Raw genomic sequence first — 22,983 nt, forward strand, 5'->3', positions numbered from 1 at the left:
AATACACATATGTGCACACTTATATCAGGACTCATCTTTAAAGACAGTCCTTAGATCATCTTTTTTTTTCAGTATTAGTGATACCAAAAAGCTTTCTCTAATTCCAATGAAAAATCCATAATGCTACAATAGAAACCCTTCTATAATCACCACTCATACAAAATATGCTTACATTTTGCCCCTTCTACATTCAAGTGTCCAGTTATATAAAGAATCATATTTTATCATCTCTTTACCTAAAGGGTTAAGGTGGTAAGTAGATGGGATTACTTATCTCAAACCATGTATTTTCCAAAATAGCTAATATCTTAAATCACCCAGCAAGGAAAGTTGATACTACTGACAAAAACTTGTTTAACTGGTTCACTTCATTCAAGTCTGGCCTTCCAAAAAGCCTCTTTAAAAGGATATAGTCTGGCTGTGGCTCTCCAATCTTTATTTTTCCTCTTCATCCTAATATATTGTCATTGGACATATACCCAGTTTTTTTAAAAAGTCAGGACAAGACAGCCTTAAAACATCATTTTAAAAGTAGTATGTTAACCAAATTTGACATAGATTTTTCATTTCATTAGCAACAATCTTTGAATGTAGTAAAACTTTGGTACATAACCAGAGGGGAAAGAAAAAAAAAAAGAAAGAAACCCTCAAGAATCTGTGCCGTTACGGAAAAGTGAAAAGCAAAGAGGAGAAAGGCAAACACTGCCATGACTCATTTAAAAAAAATAATAATAGTCGTTGAATCATTCTAGACATTCTTTTTACATGGGTATACTTTTTCAAACATTTTTTGCAAACTACTTGGTCAAGTCTCAGTTCCCATTTCAGGCAAATGAAAAGAAATATGATCCTAGGTTTCCTGGCAAATTAGGCTCTAAAGTTTTCTCACCAAATTCCTCATCTTTCTCATTGATATATTTGGGATCAAAGTAGTAGAAAAGCATCACAGTAACCTTCCTTACTTAGCTTTAGAGAATATAATTTTTTATTTTGTCTTTTTAAAAATAAATAACCAAGAAAATGATTTTTCCATCTTTTGTAACATTCTCTTCCAAGAGCCCACAAAACTAAGGATAAACAAGACCTCAGCATAATCACCAACACTCTCTTCAATGAACTCACATCTCCAAAGTGCCAGGAGAGTCACAGTATCTTTAGCAAGCAGGAAGCCTTCTCCAGTCCAGGCCTCTGGGAAACTAAAATCCAAGTGGTAACTGACTTGCCCAAGGTCACACAGGGATTTACTGACAGAGCAGAAACAAATTCTATGAGAATGCATTTTCATGGCACCTGCATATTTAAGTTTAGGTGCTGGATGCTTAGTTCCTTTCCTGGATACTTTCCAAGATCCAACAGAAACGTCTCCTAACTTTTTCCAGATACACAAACCAGAACCTACCCTCTCTCTGCTGCTTATATCTGATGTATCTTCTTGTGCCTTGAAACATCAGTCATAGATAGTCTCTCTATTTTCATAGTTCATATAACACTGTACCATCAGGGTTTCATCTTTACACCAAGAGAGTGGGTACATTTTTGTGCAATGATCATAAGCTTAAGATTTTTTTAAATTCCAACAAGCTACATGCAATTTGCTTTTCAAATTCCCTTTTTATCTTGGAAAAAGGCAATGTCCAGTATATAAGACACTTGAATTCCATGCCCAGGTTCCATCCCTACCAGCCACTGCTACTAAAAGCAATATTAGATGTCAAGTATTCTGTCCAATTCAGTGTCATATATTTATCTAAGGAACTCACCCATTTCATGCCTGTTTCCTTCACAATAAAAAGATATTAATACCTACCTCCAAAACAAAGACATATTAGCAGCTGGATCAGCACACCCAAGAAATGCTATTTGGTGCCAAAGCATATTAATACATCATTTCATCAAATCTTAGATGCCATATAAGTCATACCATTATTTCATATACCAGTAAAAACATCAAACTGGTACATGGTGTTACTATTTCACAGATATTCTGATGTGAAAATAATGCATACCTTAGAATAGACAAATACCAATAAGACTGCTGAAAAAATTATTTTAACCCCTCTCTTGTTCACACTTTTCTCTCTGCTAGGTACAGCCTTACCCTAACTTGTCTACCTAGTGATCAGCCTCTCTCTTCAAAGATCATCTTCCCTATGACTCCCTTCACACACTACCAGCTGGGCAAATCTAATCAATTATTCTTTTTGTTCCCCCACAGTCTTTTAGAACAAATTTGCCTCAGCACCTTCAGGGAACTGAAATGTACATGACTGTCATCCATTTATACTTGATTGCTTTTTAGAGACAAAGCTCTTGCTTGAGACAGCACCGCTTCTTCAGCACCTAGCCTAAGGCCTGTACAGTACACAATAAAATCTGTCAGTGAAGCTAAGAATGAATGAATGAATGAAAATAAAGGATTTTAATATATGATATTAACTACTGAGACATTATTTCCACTAAAGTCCTCCTGGTCTTGTTTAAAACCGTACCATTTTTCAAAAACAGACTCCAACTAAGTCAGTCCTTTGATGTTTCTCCACAGTGTGACTAATGAGAGATACGGGTGGAAAATGAAGCTGTGGGAGTGGTAATTATAAATCCATCTTCCTAGGCTGGAATTTTACACTGGTCAAGGCTGCCCTTGTAACCCTATACCCTGGATTCTCACATTCATAGTACTTTTTCTCTGACTGTAATAAAGAAACATTAGTCTTCCCCTCCCCAGTCTCTCCATCATTTTCACAATAACACCTCCTACTCCTGAATTCACTAGTCAACTTGAGCCTCATCTAACCATAGAGGAGTGACAACTTCTGACAGATATTACATACAGTGTCCATGAAGCTAAATGGTAAATTTCTTGGAAACATATAATGTTTGTGGAGCAGCTTTAAGAATGTTCTGGAAAATGGCATCATCACTCTCACACGTGGAGGCAAGTAATACTTTGATCAAGAACCACTGTGCTCAACGCAAGCATCTAACTTCAATTTTTTGCATAATTCTGGACAGAATGAATACCTCCAAGTTGCTCAGAATTGTCTAGCGTATTGTAGTTTGGGCTCTGAAGACAGCCTGCTTGGGAACCCAAAACCCAGGATGGTTGTGTGACTTGGACAAATTACGTAAATATTTGTGTTTATCTCTATGTCTATGTCTTCTCATCTGTAAAATGGGAATAAAAAGAACACTACTTCATAAGGTTGTTGTGCATCTAGTATTATACACACAAAGGACTCCACACATTGCCTAGCACATAGTAGGTACTGAATTTATGTTAGTTGTGAATTTTGTTGCAGCTGTTGTTTTTATTGTTCATGCCTGTCATCACTTTTTTTCCTGCATTCTTTCTTGAAGTAAGAAGAAAACAGTTCTTCATAATTCCCTGCATAAAACAAGATACAAGTAAATGATACTATTTAATTCTTTACCCATTTCCAATGTTCTTTCTGCTTTGAGCCTGGAGCCAATTTTTTTTAAAACCAGGTGTCATCACAGATAGAAGAAAAGTTTTCAACTGGCCAAGTTTGAATGTTCCTTGGCTTGTCATTCCCTGAAAACAAACCATAGAACTTGTCTGACTACCAGATGTGCCAACTACTTGTGTGCTGGTTTCATTTTTAAAGACTGCTTATTTTTAGAGACTGTACAATGTTTTTTAAAAATGTGTTTATTGCTCAAATAAGGATTAGAGTGGATGGCATTCTAAGTACCACATACATCCTAACCAAAATCGCTGCATGCCTGTGGGAAGTACAGATGTTCTGCATTTCCTGAACTGACAGGTCATCTTAGCAAAACCGTGTTTTTAATTAACATCTTCATTAGTTAAAAGAGTTCTCTTGAAGTCAAATAGCTGACTGTGTTGCAATTATCCCTGCTGAGGCTGCATCTTTCAGAACAATTTATGTTTATTCACTGGTTCCTCTAAAAATGACACAGATATTGGGGGAACATAAATGACACAATATATATGAGAGGTGGTAAGGAAAAGTAATCAGTTCTTTTCGTGTTTTTATTGCTCAGTCAACTGACTAATTGAATGCCAACCATGAGCTGGGCAGTCCCTGGAGACAATGGTGAGCAAGACAGACAAGAGTCCCATCAAGAGTCCCATCGAGAGTCCCATCGAGATTCCAAGAGCTGCCAATGAAGAGGAACACCAAAACAGCCATTCTATAAAAGAGAGCCCTGCTCCTAGGTTGGGTCATATGAAATGTCTTTCTTTACAGGTCAAACATGAACAAATAAGAGCAATTTCTATATAGTTCAACCCAACACATATGCAGAGTGTTTGGGAAACAGAAATAAAGCATACCAGGATTTCAGTCTGTCTCACCCATCCACTGACTATGTGACACTGGGCAAGGTACTTAAAAGTCTCTGTGCTTCAGTATCCTGTGAGGTCCTGAGGAAAGTAATGGTACCTAATACCTAAAGTAATAGTACCTAGTACCTAATACCTAAATGGTACCTAGTACCTTTATGAGGATTAAAAGGGTTAGTACATATTATCATATACTTTACCATCTTTAAGGATCAGGGTTTTCTTCCCAATCTTTCATTGTAAAACACTTCAAATCTACAGAATAGTTCTAATAACAGTGCATGAATCTTCTTTATCTAATTTATCAATTGATAAATTCCATCTGTCGATCTATCTAACCATCGACCCATCGCTCGCTATATATAAGCCTGTTAATATTTTAATTATTATGCCCTTCACCCCAAAATAGGTAACCATAACACAATCATCAAATTAAGACATTTGGCAATGATATAGTACTAGTATGTAATACACCATTTATACTCAAATATTAAAAATTATCCAATAGTAACCTTTAGAGCAATTGTTTTCCAATCCAGGATCATGAATTTCAAAGAAACATTTTGCAGAAGTGGATCTTCAAGAACGGAATGGTAAATCAGTGGACACTACGGAGCTGTATGTTGTTGGAAAAGTAGAAAATCGGACAAAGAAAAGAAGAGAGAAGTAACAGCAAACAGTACAATAATTATAAGCATGGATCTGTACCCTAGCTCCACCACTGAATGGCCATGTGACCTTGGGCAAGTTACACAAGCTTTCTGTGCCTCAGTGTTCTGATCTCTAAATGGAGTTAATACTACTATTACTTACCCCAATGAGTTGTTTTGAGGATTAAAAGATCTAATATACGTAATATATCTAGGGCCTGGGACTTATGCATTATAAATGTTAGTTATATTTTATTAAAGAACTCATTTATGGTACCTTTCTGTTATTTCTAGCACCTCTTTTCTTGAATGACTAAGGACTACATGCTGATACCTCCCAACCCAACACCTTCCACTTGACACACAGCAGATTTATCCTCCCCTTGATGGACTGCAGACCTCAGGCCTTTCCTCACTCCCATCTTCTTACTCTTAGACTCTCCCCAGCTTTCATTCATACTCCTCCTTGAAACTAGAGATAAGTTCTTGCATACTAAACATACTAGGCTTATTATATAGTGTTTTATCAAATTTGTAATGTTTCACTGCAGAGATATAGTAGTGACAACTTCATGAACACATGTAAGTATGTAAGTATGTACATGTGTTCATGAAGTTGTAGCAATATGTTACTCTGAAATATTAGTAAAGCAAGGGTAAATGACTAAGAACACCAAAAGAAGAGAATCAGAATGAAATTGCTAGCTTCCTTATTTAGGAACAAAACATTTAAATTTAATGCATGTTACAAACAGTCAAAACTGCATAAAACTTAGGAGAGGGAAGGACTACTGAGAAGAGCATCCTGCCTCCATGGTGCTAATAACTCCGTAGAGATAAGAGGTACTTACCTAGGAATAACCAGATAATGATACTTGACTGTAAGAATAAAGCATGAATCTTAAGTACAGAGACAGGAGTTCAGAAAAGGGGGAAATCTCTATGTACTGGATAATTCACTGAAGAAAAATCTTAACCAAAAAAGCACATCTTCAGGAAGTCCAAAGGCTTTCAACAATAACAAGTTACATGAGGTCATGGACAAATCCACAGTCAAATAACTTTGGGAAACTCTAATTAACCATATCTCTTTATTACAGGTCTTCTCAGAGCCTTTATAAAATGTAAATACACATAATAAGTCTCCGAGAGGAGCAAATAATACACAAAATATATTTGTTTAGGGTACTTTTTTCCCCTTTGACTCACCCAAGGCTAACATACTAAAGCACACTCTTTAGAAAACAATGAGCTAAAACTGAAGGACAAATGAGCATATGAATGAGGACATAGTAAGGTGCAGACATGGAAACAGCAGGAAGGAGGCATGGTATGTATTAAGGAAATGAGAAATTAGAATTGCCTGCAAAAAGGGGATCTCACCAGAAAAGGGGGAGAAAATAAAGGACTTGTTTAGTCAGGCTGGTGGGCTTGAATTAACACCTGGACATTATGCATTCACCAATGGCACCAAACTTGGCTGCACATTAGTGTCACCAGGAAGTTTTTCAAAAATGCAAATTCATAGGCTTCACTTCAAACCAGCTAAGCCAGATGCTGCGCTGTATTTGGCCTGCTGACACGCACCTGGAACCCTGTGCTACAGACAGTGGTGCATCTCACTCGAAGCCAAGTTCAGCCACGATTAATCTGGTGGAGATGAGGATAAAGGATGGAAGAGTATGTTAAAGAGAAGCTGGACAAACAATGAGGAGAAGCCCACAAGGTGGTAAATGACAGCATAAGAAAGCAATGGTTAGGGAAGCAAGTTAAGAGTTAAGATTGCAGATTATATGTTGTAATTGGTTGATAAAGATTTAGGAGATCAAGTTTAAACTATCATCTGTAAAATAGCCAGCTAGTGGGAAGCTGCTGTGTAACACAGGAAGGCCAGCCTGGTGCCCTGCGATGACCTAGAGGGGTGGGATGGGAGCCAGGAGGGAGGTGATATACATAAGTATGGCTGATTCCCATTGTTGCATGGCAGAAACCAACACATAACATGGTAAAACAATTATCCACCAATTAAAAAAAAATAAAGAGGAGGAAAAATAAATAAATTTAAAAAATTAAAGGAGGAGGTCATATAAAGGCATTTTTGTAACTCCAGTTTGAAATTAGTTACTCAATACCAAATAATAAATAGATTAAGTCCTAATCCAGATTAATTAAGATTCCCATGAATTGTGGCAATGTCCCTACCACTTTGCCCCCTGGAGTTCAGCTTGAATCTACCAAGTTTATCCCACAAAGAATATAACTTTCACACTAACACTCTTCGAACCTTAGTCAGTATTAAGGAATGTTGGCCACCAAGTATGGAATCACCAGCATTACTCATTTCATTTTATCCCTGCATTAAATGGAATCGTATTTATATTCTGAGAGATTAAAAAATATCATATTCCTTTCTGTATCACTCAGTGCCCTGGATTCCTGGACATGAAGTCTCAGTTTTCTTACTCCCCACCACTGGGCACTCCTGAGAAGATGTTATTGAGAACACACAGCTCCAAACCACCTCATAAAGATGTAAAGATATATTAAACAGCATTCCCAAACTTTATATTCTAAAGTCCCATCAGTCAGCTATTGTACATCAATTATCAACTAATTAGTACAGAGTGCTTATGCTGACCTTTCTGTTCTCTCTTGTAATGATTTGCCAAGTTAACTGAAAGCTGCTTTGCTCCATAGAGACTCTTAGTGAAGCAAGAGTGTTAAATAAAGTTCACCAACAATTAGCCTAGAAAACCAAAGAGGAAATGTAAGCACATTTTACTGCTTTTCCCTGGACCAATTTTCTAACAATCCCATGGGGCAAGAGCAGATACATTTGTTAAATAAGCAAACCATTACTCTGAAAAGCTGAAATACCAGTACTGGCATAAATGCATTGCTCACTGATTAGGTATTCATTTATCTGTGCTCCTGCTCTGTGCTATAGTATATACTCTAGGGAGTCCAGATACATAGATAAGCTAAACAATTCTTGCTTACTATAAAATCTAGTAGACTTACATCAAGGCTTACACATGTGATTAATCTATAAAGATATATGAATTCAAGGTGAAATTACACTTGCTCTGTAAAAAGAGGACTTCCATGAATATAAGAAAAGATGAGAAAAAAAGAGGAAGGAAGCATACTTTCGTGGGAAAACTGCCCCAGTTTCCCCAAAACCATGAACAGATCACATTTACTAAGCACTTACCTATGGGCTTACTGCTGTGCTATACTAATAGAGGCCTAGGCCATTAGGTTTTCCCCCAAAGAGCATCTGACCAGTAGGAAAGAGTTCTAATCAACACATGAAATGATTAGGAAACACCTAATTTTTTTTCTAATTGAATGAAAGATCTTTTAAAATCTACAGTGCTTTACAATTTTCAAAAAGTTTCACACATGGGATTTCATATAATCCCATAATAACCTTTTGCCCCCGACCCCTATATTGCCCCTGCCCTCTTCTCTCTTCCCACTGGTAATCACTGGTGTGTTTTCTTCATCTATGAATCTGCTTCTTTTTTGTTTTATTCACTAGTTTGGTTTATTTTTAGATTCCACATATAAGTGATATCATACAATATTTGTCTTTCTCTTTCTGACTTATTTCAGTTAGCATAATGCCCTCTCCAAGTCCATTTACATTGCTGCAAATGCAAAATATTATTCTTTTTTATTGCTGAGTAGCATTCCATTGTGTGTGTGTAAGTCTATGTGTGTATGTATCTCATATCTTCTTTATCCATTCGCCTGATGATAGACACTTAAGTTGCTTCCATACCTTGACAGCTGTAAATACTGCCGCTATGAACATTGGGGTGAATGTATCTTTTCAAATTAGTGTTTTTTGGATATATACCCAAGAGTGGAATTTCTCAGTCATATCCTGAGTGGGGAAGGTCATCTGGAGGAGGGCATGGCAATCGACTCCAGTATTCTTCTTTTAAAAAATTTATTTATTTTAATTGGAGGATAATTACAATATTGTGATGGTTTCTGTCATACATCAACATGAATCAGCCATAGGTATACATGTGTACCCTCCATCCTGAACCCTCCTCCCACCTCCCTCCCCACCCTATCCCTCTAGGTTGTCCCAGAGCACCAGCTTTGGGTGTCCTATTTCATGCATCGAACTTGATTTTACATATGGTAATGTACATGTTTCAATGCTATTCTTTCAAATCATTCCACCATCTCCTTCTCCCACTGAATCCTAAAGTCTTTTCTTTATGTCTGTGTCCACTCCAATATTCTTGCCTGGAGAATCCCAAGGACAGAGGAGCCTGGAAGGCTATAGTTCATAGGGTCGCAAAATAGTCAGACATGACTGAAGCGACTTAGCATGTACATAGTAGTTCTATTTTTAGTTTTTTAAGGAACCTCCATGCTGTTTTCCACCGTGGCTGCACCAGTTTATATTCCCCACAACAATGTAGGAGTGTGCCCTTTTCTCCATATCCTCACAACATTTGTTATATGTGTTCTTTTTTTTTTTTTTTTTTTTACCATCTGAGCCACCAGGGAAGCCCTATTTGTGCTCTTTTTGATGATAGCCATGGGGCTGCCTCATAGCTCAGTCGGTAAAGAATCTGCCTGCAGATGCAGGAGACCCAGGTTCGATTCCTGAGTCAGGAAGATCCCCTGGAAAAGGAAATGGCAATCCACTCCAGTATTGTTGCCTGGAAAATCCCATGGAGAGAGGAGCCTAGCGGTCTACAGTCCATGGGGTCGCAAGAGTCGGTCATGACTTAGTGACTAAACCACCACCACCATTCTGACAGGAGGAAACATCTGATCTTAAACTGAGCTGCCATGTGCCAAGCAAATAGATAGATTAGACAAGAAAAAGAGCTGTTAACTAGAGGAAGATTGGTGGAGGAGGTGAAACTTGACCTGAGCCTTTTAATGACCTGAGGGCAGAGGGAAGAACGAAGAGGTTTACCAAAGGGACGTGAGAAAAATGTGCTTGGAGGAGAACTGGCATAGCTGCCCACTGTCAAAACCTCTCACTGTATGGAGCAATGACTGGGATCCCCTGTCAGAGAGTAGGTGCTCAAATGGATGAATGAATAAATAATATCACTTTTAACAAAAATATAGTTCAAGGTCACAAGGTGAGAAGTTTCCTCTTAAAAGTGAGCTGTGATGTAGAAGAAAGAAAGAGATCCCTGGTGAATACAAATGTTGATATATCCTTATCTCTTAAGTCCCTGAAGAGCTGGAAATATTAGTTTGCTGCATCTCTCCTTATTCCCTATACATACACACATACACATCTTGACATGAAGGGAGAGTAGTCTAAGGCAGTCAATGTAAATCACCAGAACTTGTTTTTTAGGATCTAAGAGTTGGTTCTAAGGGAAAATCCCATTCAATTCTTTATAACCAGGATATCTTCTTAGTATCTAAAAGTCATAACTTATACAGTCATCATTAAAAGCTACTGGGCTAACATCATAGTAACTCCTCAGAACTGTCCAAAGAAACATATACTGTATCGTAATTTTTTGTGACACATTCTACATAGGCTTACAAGTTCAAATGGGATGCCCAGAATCATATGGCCCAAAGAAATGGGAAGCATTTATGGAGATCACACTCTCTTATACTAAAAATTGTCACCCATATTTCTAAGAACCAGAAAATACTTGGCTTCCTGCATCCAGAAGTCACACATCATTGTTCAACTGTCTTATGAACAAGATATCTTTTGCTTCTAGGCTGTAGATTCTCAACTTGTGCTCCAACGTCCATTCAACAGCCTAGGTACATGCAAGAAAATCTGTTGAGCTGCTACTTGTATTTTGTGCTCCTTTGTCTCAGGAAAAATTACAAAAGGGTCAAAAGTAGACACTGCTTGATTTCATTATTTCTTCTAGTCCTGTGGGGAAGCCAAAATCCACTGAGATTACCCAGGTGCTCTGAGTACCTCTGAAGAGAAAGCCAGAGGAGAGACTGCCCAAAGTTGGGAAGAACATCAGTTTTACAGTATCCTGAGTAGTGAGGCAGCTCTTAGTGAAGGCAATGCAGGTGGAGAGAATGGTTGCAATGGCAAATGTACAAAGCCTAGGCTCTAGGTCTAGGGGCTCCCAGCTCTGGCAAAGGTTTCTGTGCCAAGCACATTGCTTGGCAAGCAGTAGACTTCCAGAGACCATGTGGGCTTGGTTAAGTAGGCACCCACCTCAGTGGTAACCTGGACCAAAAATTAGAAAAGCTCTTGGTATATTCTGCTCTATACAAAGACCCCAGGATCTTGTCTCTCTGGCAAGACATTGGGTACTCCAACCAACAATGACTGATATTAAATTTCAGGGTTTTGGAGTCTGATTTGTTTTCATTTAAAGGAAACAATTTAAAGAACTCTTTCAATTATATGAGAGTTGGTAGAGTAAGTCACATCCACTACAGATTCAATTAAAATTGGAGAGATTGGAAGGCTGAAATATCTACCCTTTGGCTCAAGCAACTTGAAACTTGTCATTGTGTAAAATTATGTAACATTAACTACCAAAATATTTTTAAAAATTCTAACTCATAAGTCTCAACACAGACAATCTAAGGCCTACAGAGTGCAAGTTCCCAGTGTGTCCTTTATTTAATGGCATTTTTGAACTTAGAACTAGAGTAATCCAAGCATCTTTGTAAATATAATTGGAATATGAGTTAGTATTAATGTAATTCTGACTGTTTTATCTCTACACCTTACAGGTGCTAAATTCAGACACTATATCAACAATAACTGAACAATAATAATGAAATTAGATCAAATGAAAAGAACATCATACTCAATCCAAATTCTTTTTCATCAATACAAAAAAGCAATCATAACACAGATTGATGCCAGTATGAAAAAAATCTAGATTAAAGTGCTGCTTGAACTCATACAAATCGATACCAGAAAAACAAACAACCCAAACAAAAAAATGGGCAAAGACCTAAACAGACCAAAGAAAATATACAGATGGCTAATAAACACATGAAAAGATGCTTAACATCACTCTTTGTTAGAGAAATGCAAATCAAAACTACAATAACATATCACCTCACACAGGTCAGAATGGCCATCATCAAAAAATCTACAAACAATAAATGCTGGAGAGAGTGTGAAGAAAAAGGGAACTCTCTTGCACTGTTGGTGGGAATGCAAATTGATATAGCCACTATGGACAGCAGTATGGAGATTCCTAAAAAAACTAGGAATAAAACCATCATATGACCCTGTAATCCCACTACTAGCCATATGCTCTGAACAAACCAAACTGAAAAAGACGCATGTAACCCAAAGTTCATTGCAGTTCTATTCACAATAGGTAGGACATGGAAGCAACCTAGATGTCCATGGACAGATGAATGGATAAAGAAGCTGTGGTACATATGTACAATGGAGTATTACTCAGCCATAAAAAAGAACACATTTTAGTCAGTCCTAATAAGGTAGACATCCTGGAATGTGAAGTCAAGTGGGCCTTAGAAAGCATTACTACGAACAAAACTAGTGGATGTGATGGAATTCCAGTTGAACTATTTCAAATCCTGAAAGATGATGCTGTGAAAGTGCTGCACTCAATATGTCAGCAAATTTGGAAAACTCAGCAGTGGCCACAGGACTGGAAATGGTCAGTTTTCATTCCAATCCCAAAGAAAGGCAGTCCCAAAGAATGCTCAAACTACCGCACAATTGCACTCCTCTCACAGGCTAGTAAAGTTAATGCTCAAAATTCTCCAAGCCAGGCTTCAGCAATACGTGAACCGAGAACTTCCAGATGTTCAAGCTGGTTTTAGAAAAGGCCGAGGAACTAGAGATCAAATTGCCATTATCCACTGGATCATCGAAAAAGCAAGAGAGTTCTAGAAAAACATCTATTTCTGCTTTATTGACTATGCCAAAGCCTTCAACTATGTGGATCACAATAAACTGTGGAAAATTCTGAAAGAGATGGGAATATCAGACCACCTGACCTGCCTCTTGAGAAACCTGTATGCAGGTCAGGAAGCAACAGTTAGAACTGGACATGGAACAACAGACTGGTTCCAAACAGGAAAAGGAGTACGTCAAGGCTGTATATTTTCACCCTGCTTATTTACCTTATATGCAGAGTACATAATGAGAAATGCTGGGCTGGAAGAAACACAAGCTGGAATCAAGATTGCTGGGAGAAATATCAGTAACCTCAGATATGCAGATGACACCACCCTTATGGCAGAGAGTGAAAAGGAACTAAAGAGCCTCTTGAAATGAAAGAGGAGAGTGAAAAAGTTGGTTTAAAGCTCAGCATGCAGAAAACTAAGATCATGGCATCTGGTCCCATCACCTCAAGGGAAATAGATAGGGAGACAGTAGAAACAGTGTCAGACTTCATTTTTGGGGGCTCCAAAATGACTGTGGATGGTGATTACAGCCATGAAGTTAAAAGACGCTTACTCCATGGAGGGAATGTTATGACCAACCTAGATAGCATATTAAAAAGCAGAGACATTACTTTGCCAACAAAGGTCCATCTGGTCAAGACTATGGTTTTTCCAGTGGTTATGTATGGATGTTAGAGTTGGACTGTGAAGAAAGCTGAGTGCCAAAAAATTGATGCTTTTGAACTGTGGTGTTGGAGAAGACTCTTGAGAGTCCCTTGGACTGCAAGGAGAGCCAACTAGTCTTTCCTAAAGGAGATCAGTCCTGGGTGTTCATTGGAAGGACTGATGCTGAAGCTGAAACTCCAGTACTTTGGCCACCTCATGCGAAGAGTTGACTCATTGGAAAAGACCCTGATGCTGGGACGGATTAGGGGCAGGAGGAGAAGGGGGTGACAGAGGATGAGATGGCTGGATGGCATCACCAACTCCATGGACATGAGTTTGAGTGAACTCCGAGAGTTGGTGATAGACAAGGAGACCTAGCACGCTGCGATTCGTGGGGTTGCAAAGAGTCGGACACAACTGAGCGACTGAACTGAACTGAACTAATAAGGTAGATGAACCTAGAGTCTACTATATAGAGTGAAGTAAGTCAGAAAAATAAAGACATTTATCATATTCTAATGCATATATATGGAAACCAGAAAGACGGTCCTGATGGAACCTACCTGCAGAGGAGCAATGGAGAACAGACTTACGGACATGGCTGCTGTGGGGCAGGGGAGAAGGAGATTGTGGGAGGTGTGGAGAGTAACATGGAAACAGATATTACCATATGTAAAACAGATATTACCATATGTAAAATAGATAGCCAATGGGAATGTGCTATATGACTCAGGGAACTAAAACTGGGGATCGGTAACAACCTAGAGGGTGGGATGGGGACAGAAGTAGGAGGGATGTTCTAGTGGGAGGGGACATGGGTAAACTTATGGCTGATTCATGTTGAAGTTTGGTGGAAACCAATGAAATACTGCAAAGCAATCATCCTTCAATTAAAAATAAATAAACTCAATTTTTTAAAAAGTGTTACTTGTAATTTTGGGGGGATCCATCTCCTAAAGCAAAGTCAACCAAAGCAAAAATAAACAAATGGGACTGAATTAAACTTAGAAGTTTTTGGCTAGCAAAGGAAACCACTGACACAATGAAAAGACAACCTATGGAATAGGAGAAAAATATTTGCAAATGACATGACTGATAAGGGATTAATATTCAATATATATAAACAACTCATACAACCCAACATCAAAAAAACCAAACAACCAGATCAAAAAACGGGCAGAAGAATTTAATAGACATTTTTCCAAAGCAGAAATGCAGATGGTCAACACAAAAAGATGCTCAAACTTCTAAAGTCACCAGGGAAATGCAAATTAAAACCACAATGAGACATCATCTCACACCTATCAGAATGACTATCATCAAAAAGAACACAAATAACAAATGTTGGTGAGGAACATGGAATTCTGCTCAATGTTATGAGGCAGCCTGGATAGGAGGAAAGTTTGGGGGAGAATATATACATGTATATGCATGGATGAGTCCCTTTGCTGCTCACCTGAAACCATCACAACATTGTTAATTGACTATACTCCAGTACAAAATTAAAAGTTTAAAAAAAAAATGTTGACAAGGATGTGGAGCAAAGGGAACCTTCCTGCACTGTTGGTGGGACTGTAAATTGGTGCAGTCACTGTGGAAAACAGCCTGGAGGATCCTCAAAAAGTTAAAAATAGAACTACCATATGACCCAGAAATTCCACTCCTGGGTATATATCCAAACAGCAACACAATAGCAGCAAAACACTAACTCAAAAAGATACATGCACCCCAACATCCATAACAGCCTTATTTACAGCTACCAAAGTATGGAAGCAACCTAAGTGTTTATCATCAGGTGAATGGATAAAGAAGATATGGCAAATACACACACATACACACATATACAGACAGTGGAATACTACTCAGCCATAAAAATTTTTTACCATTTGCAGCATCATAGATCACCTTGGAGGGCATTATGCTAAATGAAGTAAGTCAAAAAGAGACAAATATTGTACGATATCACATATATGTGAAATCTAAAAATACAACAAACTAGTAAACAAAACTGGAGAAGGCAATGGTACCCCACGCCAGTACTCTTGCCTGGAAAATCCCATGGATGGAGAAGCCTAGTGGGCTGCAGTCCATGGGGTCGCTAAGAGTCAGACATGACTGAGCGACTTCACTTTCACCTTTCACTTTCATGCATTGGAGAAGGAAATGGCAGCCAACTCCAGTGTTCTTGCCTGGAGAATCCCAGGGACGGGGCAGCCTGGTGGGCTGCCGCCTATGGGATCGCAGAGTCAGACACGACTGAAGTGACTTAGCAGCAGCAGCAGTGAACAAAACAAAAAAGAAGCAGACTCATAGAGAACAAACTAGTGTTTACCAACGGGAATCAGGAAGCAGGGAAGTTATAGGGGAAAAAGGTAATTATGGGATTATATGAAATCATGCAACAAATTTGAAAATTGCAAAGCACTATAGACTTTAAAGAGTTTTTCATTCAATTAAAAAATAAGTAGTGCTTATATTCTCCCTAAAGTAATACTTTATTGAAGTATTATTACTTATCTGAGTTTGAATATGAAAGTTGAAAACAAATATGAAAAGTTGAATACTAATTGAATTGAAACTTATTTCCTAAATAATTTACAAATTCTTAGATGATAACTAATAACAAATCATAAGGAACATAAAAATCTTATGGCTTTAAATATAAATAGGAAGGAAAGAAATAAAATCTCTCCCCAATTCTCCAAACGTCAATTAAGTAAAGGTCTTGATTTGGTGGTTGAAGTGCCTCCTCTTTTGACGGCTCCACATGAACCAAAGTATAAACTGCCAGAATCTCTTCTTCTCTTTATGCTGAACAGCCATAACAACAACAACAACAAAAAAAAAAAACAAAGAAAGACACATATCTCACTACGATCTTCTTGCACAATTAGAGGAACATGAACTTTGATATAAATCTACAGTTTGAAATAAAATATTACAATAAATAACTACGAATCACTGGGTAATATTAGCTACTTACAATGAGCAGAAAAATTATAAAGATACTGCTAAAATATTTTCAATAAAGAAAACTATTTAGGCAATCATCTTAGGTCATTCTAACTCTAAATTCTCAAAATAGAGTCAATATAATTTGCTTCTAAATAAATCTTAGTGGGCTTCCCAGGTGGCTCAGTAGGTAAAGAATCCGCCTGCAATGCAGGAGACATGAGTTTGATCCCTCGGTCGGGAAGATTCCCTGGAAGAGGGCATGGCAAACCACTCCAGTATTCTTGCCTGGAGTTTTCCATGGAAGCCTGGTGGGCTACAGTCCATAAGGTCACAAAGAGGTGGACATGACTAAAGCGACTGAGCACACACACATGAACCTACTTGGTAGGTTAATAAAATTAGATAAATTTTAGCACTTAAAGATATGCATGCTTCAGAGTCACAGTACTTTGAGAAACCAAGTTATATCCTAAAGTTGAAGAATTAGTGAGAAAACAAATCACTTTCACCAAATTTCACTGGTATCCCTTTCTTCTCTCTCATACTTATTAAATACTAGATAATAAAACCTACTCTTTTAGGTACTCATCTTGTTAAATATCCAGAAAAATATAATATTAAAGGAATTTATCTTTTCTTTGGTCTTCTGCTTTCAAGCACAGCAAGCTATTTATGGTGAAACCATCACAAATTTCAGAAGAGACTTTGCTTCATGTTCAAATTCTAGAACCAAGCAATGAGAAAAAAAGGGCGGGGTGGGGTGTGGTGGAATAGAGAACATCTTCCTTCCTCTTAAACACAGTAAGCATCCTTGTTTGGAGAGATTTTCCCATTATCTTCTTTCAAAAATGTGTCAATCAGAGTAATCTTGGGGAGGGTGGGACGATATGGCAACAGGGATCCTTCTTATTGTACTTCAGTGAAGGTAAGGAGATGAAGATTGAGAAATCTTGTCCCGTGAATACTGGTTGCTCTGTCATCTGACACCAATAGCACAAGCGATTCTAGTAACACCTCCCTCTAGAGGAGGAAAGACTGGAGTCGGAAGGAAATTTGTAAAGACAATAATTCAGCTTAACTGACTTGTTTTTTGACACGTAGCCTTGAAAAGAACAAATTTACCTCAGAAACTTGGCAAGTACAAACTGATTTGTTGATAAGTTTTAACATGCATTTTACTAAATGCATGGAGAGAAACTGAGGGAGAGAAAGGCCAGGTATCCAAAGACAGGAAGGTTGTCAGCTTTCTCTTTTCTGTGACATTTTTGTTTAGCCGGTCAAATGAAAATTCAAAACCATATAATTAGACGGCTGTTTATACATGATTAAGCATGAGCTCATTGGACTTTACATGCCAAAAAGTCAGAGATGTGGTTAAGGGCAAGAAGGAACTATTAATAAAAGGAAATAAAGCTGTAACACATTTTTCACTTATGAATAAAAATAATTCAAAGCTCTCTAGGTGGAAAAAGAGGGAAAAACTCAACCATGAGTAGGGGCAAGAAACCAGATAATTTTATAAATGGTTACAATTCATGACACATAAAACATAAGCCACTGGTACAAAAAAGCTTGCTTTTCCTGCTCTAGGCTTCTAATCCTATTTTTGTTTCCTGTAAATATAATTCACAATGAGAACATAACAAAACTCACCTGTATTATATTTCTTTAGAATTGTTCTGGGAAATATTTAAGCAAGAACATGTTGTTCATTTAAAAGAGTTACTTGTTCTCTTCATAACTGTCTCCACCAGTAATCCTCTCTGGAGAAACCAATAGCCGTCAGCTCCCTTGAAAAAGGCAAACATCTCTCATTTTTCACAACTGCAGAATTTTTCTTCCCAAAATGAAGTGAGTCCATCAAAAGCAAGGTTGAAATAGCCATGACCTTCATAAAGATAAGGCTGACTTTCCCAGGTCCCCCAGAGAATCTCTGGTCTAAGATTGGGGCTTGTAAAAAGTGGTGAATCAATTTCTTACAGAGATCAACACCAAGCTCTAGGTGAGGTCAATGGGAAAGTCTTTCAGATGACAGAGAGAATGAGCTGATCCAGGATCAGACTACTTATTCCACCTTAGGTGAGGTTTTCAAGCCACTATTACCATCTCTCCATACTGGGAACATACACCAACACAGGTCAGCTCCAGGCAAACTCCAGAGATGGTTCAACCGCATATGCTATTTTCTCAATCAAATAACTCTTTGGGTTGCTAATGCTGTGACTGCTATGATATTACAGAGTTAAATAAGCAGAATGAGTAAATGCCACAGGAAGCCCAATACACAGTCTTTAAGACTGAGGCTAAAATGAATCTTAATAACATTCAAAAAGACTGTAATGCCTAAAAATTAAACATTGAATTTTATAGCCTGACTGTAAGAGCAACATCTCCAAGTCACATCAGTTCCTTTTCTGTCAGAGAGACCTTCCATCTCAACTTCTCTTTCTCTCCCCACCTCTTCTTCTGTCCCTAACCCCCCCCCCCCCCAACACACACACACTGATCATCAGCCAGTTCTGACCCCAGGAGCTATCTTCAATCCTTTATGTATCTGCCCACTGGATTCTAAACAGAATATACTTCGTTTAAACCTATATGATAAACTACAAAATACGGAGATGCCTAAAAATCCCATGTCCTAGAAGCTCAGATGATCATAGAGTGCATATCTGAAAAGGCTCACATATTTGAGACAAAGCACAATATTCACAACTAAATTGGCAATTTTAACCTACAAAGCTTTATGCATTGTCTGTGTGTCTTTTATAAAAAATGTACTTTGTTCTAAAGACATTTTTAAATTAGTGACCTAATTTGGTTAAATAAAGTTCTTGTGTGTATGTGTTCAGTTGTGTCCAACTCTTTTGCGACCCCATGGACTGCACCCAGCCAGACTTCTCTCTTCATGGGATTTTCCAGGCAAGAATACTGGAATGGATTGCCATTTCCAACTCTAGGATATCTTTGCAACCCAGGAATCAAACCCACAACTCTTGCATTGGCAAGCAGATTCTTTACCGCTAGCACCATCTAGGAAGCCCTAAATAAAGTTCTTAACATACTCATTAAGTGTTAAAAGCCACCCAAAGCTGAGGGAAGAGTACACTTTCATGAAAACTCTTTATGAGTCAGAAATTAATGAATTTTTGTCCTTAATGTTAAAGGGGGAAAATCTTGCTAAATTAATAAATATTGATTATTTCAAACAGTTTAATATCTACTATAGTTCAGATAAGAAATGTGATAATTTATTCCTGAACAATGTGTGGCATGTAACTCAAACCTGCCTTTCATCAATAATTAATATTAATAATTAACAAGGATAAACAACAAAAATACCATTTGGAAATGTTTCAGCCCGGCCCTTTCCTCATTCCACAGTCTGCCTATTGCCCCCCTTTACCCTCTACGTGGGGTTAATAACTAAACTTCTCTCATCTCTGACATGCAACACTACCCAGCAGCAATCTTCCCAAGAATGTGCGCACGAACACGTAAGACTGAAAAGAACAAAAGTCTTATCAGAAAAGTCACCTGAATCTGGCAAACGGATTTCTAAATTAGCATCTGCAGTTTCAATCCGCTCAACAGTGAATTGGGTTTTTCTCCAGTAAGGACAGAACCCTGAATAAAGTTCACATCAGGCACCTATTCTCCTACCTACGACAGAATGTCTTATGTCTTTAATATAGGGATTAGCTTAGTAATAAAAATTAAACAGTCCTGCTGATAAGCATAGTGGAAGGAGAGGATAAGCAAAAATTACTCATTTAAAAGAGGATAGGACCAATGTACCAGGATTATATTTGGCACTCATTCTGAAGAGCATTCAGTTAAAACTACATTGCTCTTCTTTCTCCATTTTGACCGTCTGCAGAATAACATCTTGAGAGTCAAACACATTAAGGCATTTCACCCACCATCTGCTTACTTTTCTAGCCACTCTGTCCTAGTACTCACTCAACATTTACAATGTTAAAGTCCATTGAAATTCATCTCTTCCAGCCATTCATTCCTTCACCAGAACATTATGAAGGCAATATCCTAAGTCCCAAAAAGCTCAACATCATGGCAAATTTTCCTTCTCACAGAAAATACAAATTCTATAATCCCTAATGCTCTTCCTCCGCATATCTCCATTCCATGCTTTACTATTATTCATTTTGAAAAGTGATCAGAATCACCAACAAAAGTATCTGCTTAGGTTATTCTTGTTCTCAAGATGTTTGGTCACTGACATTTAAAAGTGTTTAAAAGTAAAAAGCTCTTCCACTGGGGAGCTTCCATAGGCAGTTTGTGTAAAAGTGTGGAGATAAAGGTTTATATCTTTTTATATCATATATATATATATATATATATATATATATATATACATCTGTTTATATCTTTTTCTTGGCTGGGGGCCTCAGACAGCTGTGCTCAGAGTAGTTTGCTTACACTACTACCAGCTCTTTGGTTTCATAAAGGAGAGCAGAGGGCTTGTACATTCAGGCACTGCTAGGACATTCAGCAAGGGGTGGTGTGCAGAGAAGAAAGCATCTAACATACGCAGCCTAAGAAACAATATCTCTCTTCAAGCGGAACTGCTGGTGAAGTCAGCCAGCACTGGCCGGCATGAACAATACTGGGCAGGTCATTAACTTGCCTGGTTCAGACGGCGATGAGCTCACCCACCTTTCTGGAAGTGCTATTTTAGCTGCTGAGTTTATACAAATAAAACCCATAATTTTCTAATGGCTAAACTAGGAATGTGTTAGAAAATAGCTAACTCTCTGAGAACCCTTCAGAAGCCACACAGGGAACTCACAAAGGTGTGTCTGCTGTTGTTCAAGTTTGCACACATCTTTATAATCGCTACATATGTATTACCCTGAAAATAAGCAACCACATAAGTAACGGCAATTTTTAAAAAATGTGGTTAATGCATTGTGTTTTCTCTCTCCCTTTCTTTTGCAGAGGAAAAAATAAGTTAGTTGTTAACTACACAAAGGAGTTAACATTTAACTTTGAATACTGAGAATGCTTTAGCTCTCAACCCCTCCCCCCTTTTATTATAGTGAAAATAGGTTCAGGAAAACTCTTACTAATTATCACAGATCCTAGATGAGATCTAGCTCTATTAGTTTCCTTGCTGTGCTCACAGGAGGCCCCTTCATACATATGCCATTCCAGGAGTTGGGAATCCCTGCCCACGACCTCTAATAACCCTACAATCCCCAACTCCCATCATTAAAGATCAGCTAACATGCTATTCCCTCCTTCAAACAAACCTTCCAGAGTCCTGCCTCCTATTCCAAGTTTCAGGTGCTTTATCCCTCCTCTAAAATCCCAGGTAATGTTATTTTTGCCTCTTTTATGTTATTGACCCTTTCTACTTTATATATTACCTGTACCATTATCTTATCTTTCCCTCTTATACTGGCAGGAAACTGGCAGGAACATTAGGATAGAAAACTTACCTTCTCTACCTTCACCCACAACCCCTCACCCCCAGATGACATCTTGCTCAGGGCAGACGCTAACTAAATGTAAATGGACAGATAATGTCCATACCTTTTATTGTAAATACTGAGCCACTTTCCACAGGTAGATGGGGAGAAAGGCTAAAAGGAGAAAAGTATTTTATTATTTAAAACAGGGAGATCGCTGGGAGGCCCAGAGTGAGGGTGGAGAAGACCTCTTTTCTGTTGCCCCCACCTTCCTAGCCTGTCCTCCTCTTTCGCACTCAACAGGCGGACTCTACACCTCATTACAGACACAGTTTCTCTCCAAGGACACAGCCCTTTCCAAACTGTTGGACTTGTCACCTTTTCTGTGAAGCCCTCCATGAAAACAGAAGTATAATAAACCTCTCTCTCTCCTCTCCCTCTTCTTAGCTATTCATAAATATCACAAAGAAGACACACAAGTTACCTAGATATTGACTTGGTGATCATACTTCCTCACCAAGAACTTATACTTTTAGTAATGTTTCTACTACTACTACAATAATAATAACACATCTGTACATTAAAAACAAAATGAAAGCTAACATTAGTTAGCTAATATAAACACGCCATTAGTGGAAGAGTCACTTGGTACCAGGATGCCTGGCTCTGTGCTTGGATTAACCAGTCAACTCACACAACAACCCTAATTATTACCATCCCATTCCACAGAGGAGACAACCTGAGGTTCCGGAAACAGTAATTTGATGAGTGAGGATTCAAACTCAGGTAGCCCTGCTCCAAAAATAGACAAAGATGTCCATGAGCTCATATATCCTTGACCATCACCCTCCACATGACAAGACAGATAGTATTGTTAATAAATGGGGAGAAGATAGGACAAATGGAAACTTGTTCTTCTCTCCCAAAGCTGGAACACTCACTCACTCACAGCTTCCCACATCTTGGTTTCCATATATAAGCAACAGTAAGGAACCATACTTTAATTTGTGCCCTGTGGGTGCCATAAATGGTGTCACACATGCCAAGTATAAGATGACACTATTCTAACCTTTACAACAGTAGTTAAATGTCCATT

At 38.2% G+C, this 22,983-nt stretch overlaps 1 protein-coding gene across 6 annotated transcripts in view; it reads right to left on the minus strand.

Annotated features, from left to right (window-relative positions):
• The window catches only part of GLIS3 (GLIS family zinc finger 3), a 540,750-nt gene that overhangs the window by 321,378 nt on the left and 196,389 nt on the right, over positions 1-22,983 (minus strand). The window lies entirely within an intron of this gene.

The sequence above is a fragment of the Odocoileus virginianus genome, chromosome 18, assembly GCF_023699985.2.
Source record: "Odocoileus virginianus isolate 20LAN1187 ecotype Illinois chromosome 18, Ovbor_1.2, whole genome shotgun sequence".
Classification (NCBI taxonomy): domain Eukaryota; kingdom Metazoa; phylum Chordata; class Mammalia; order Artiodactyla; family Cervidae; genus Odocoileus; species Odocoileus virginianus.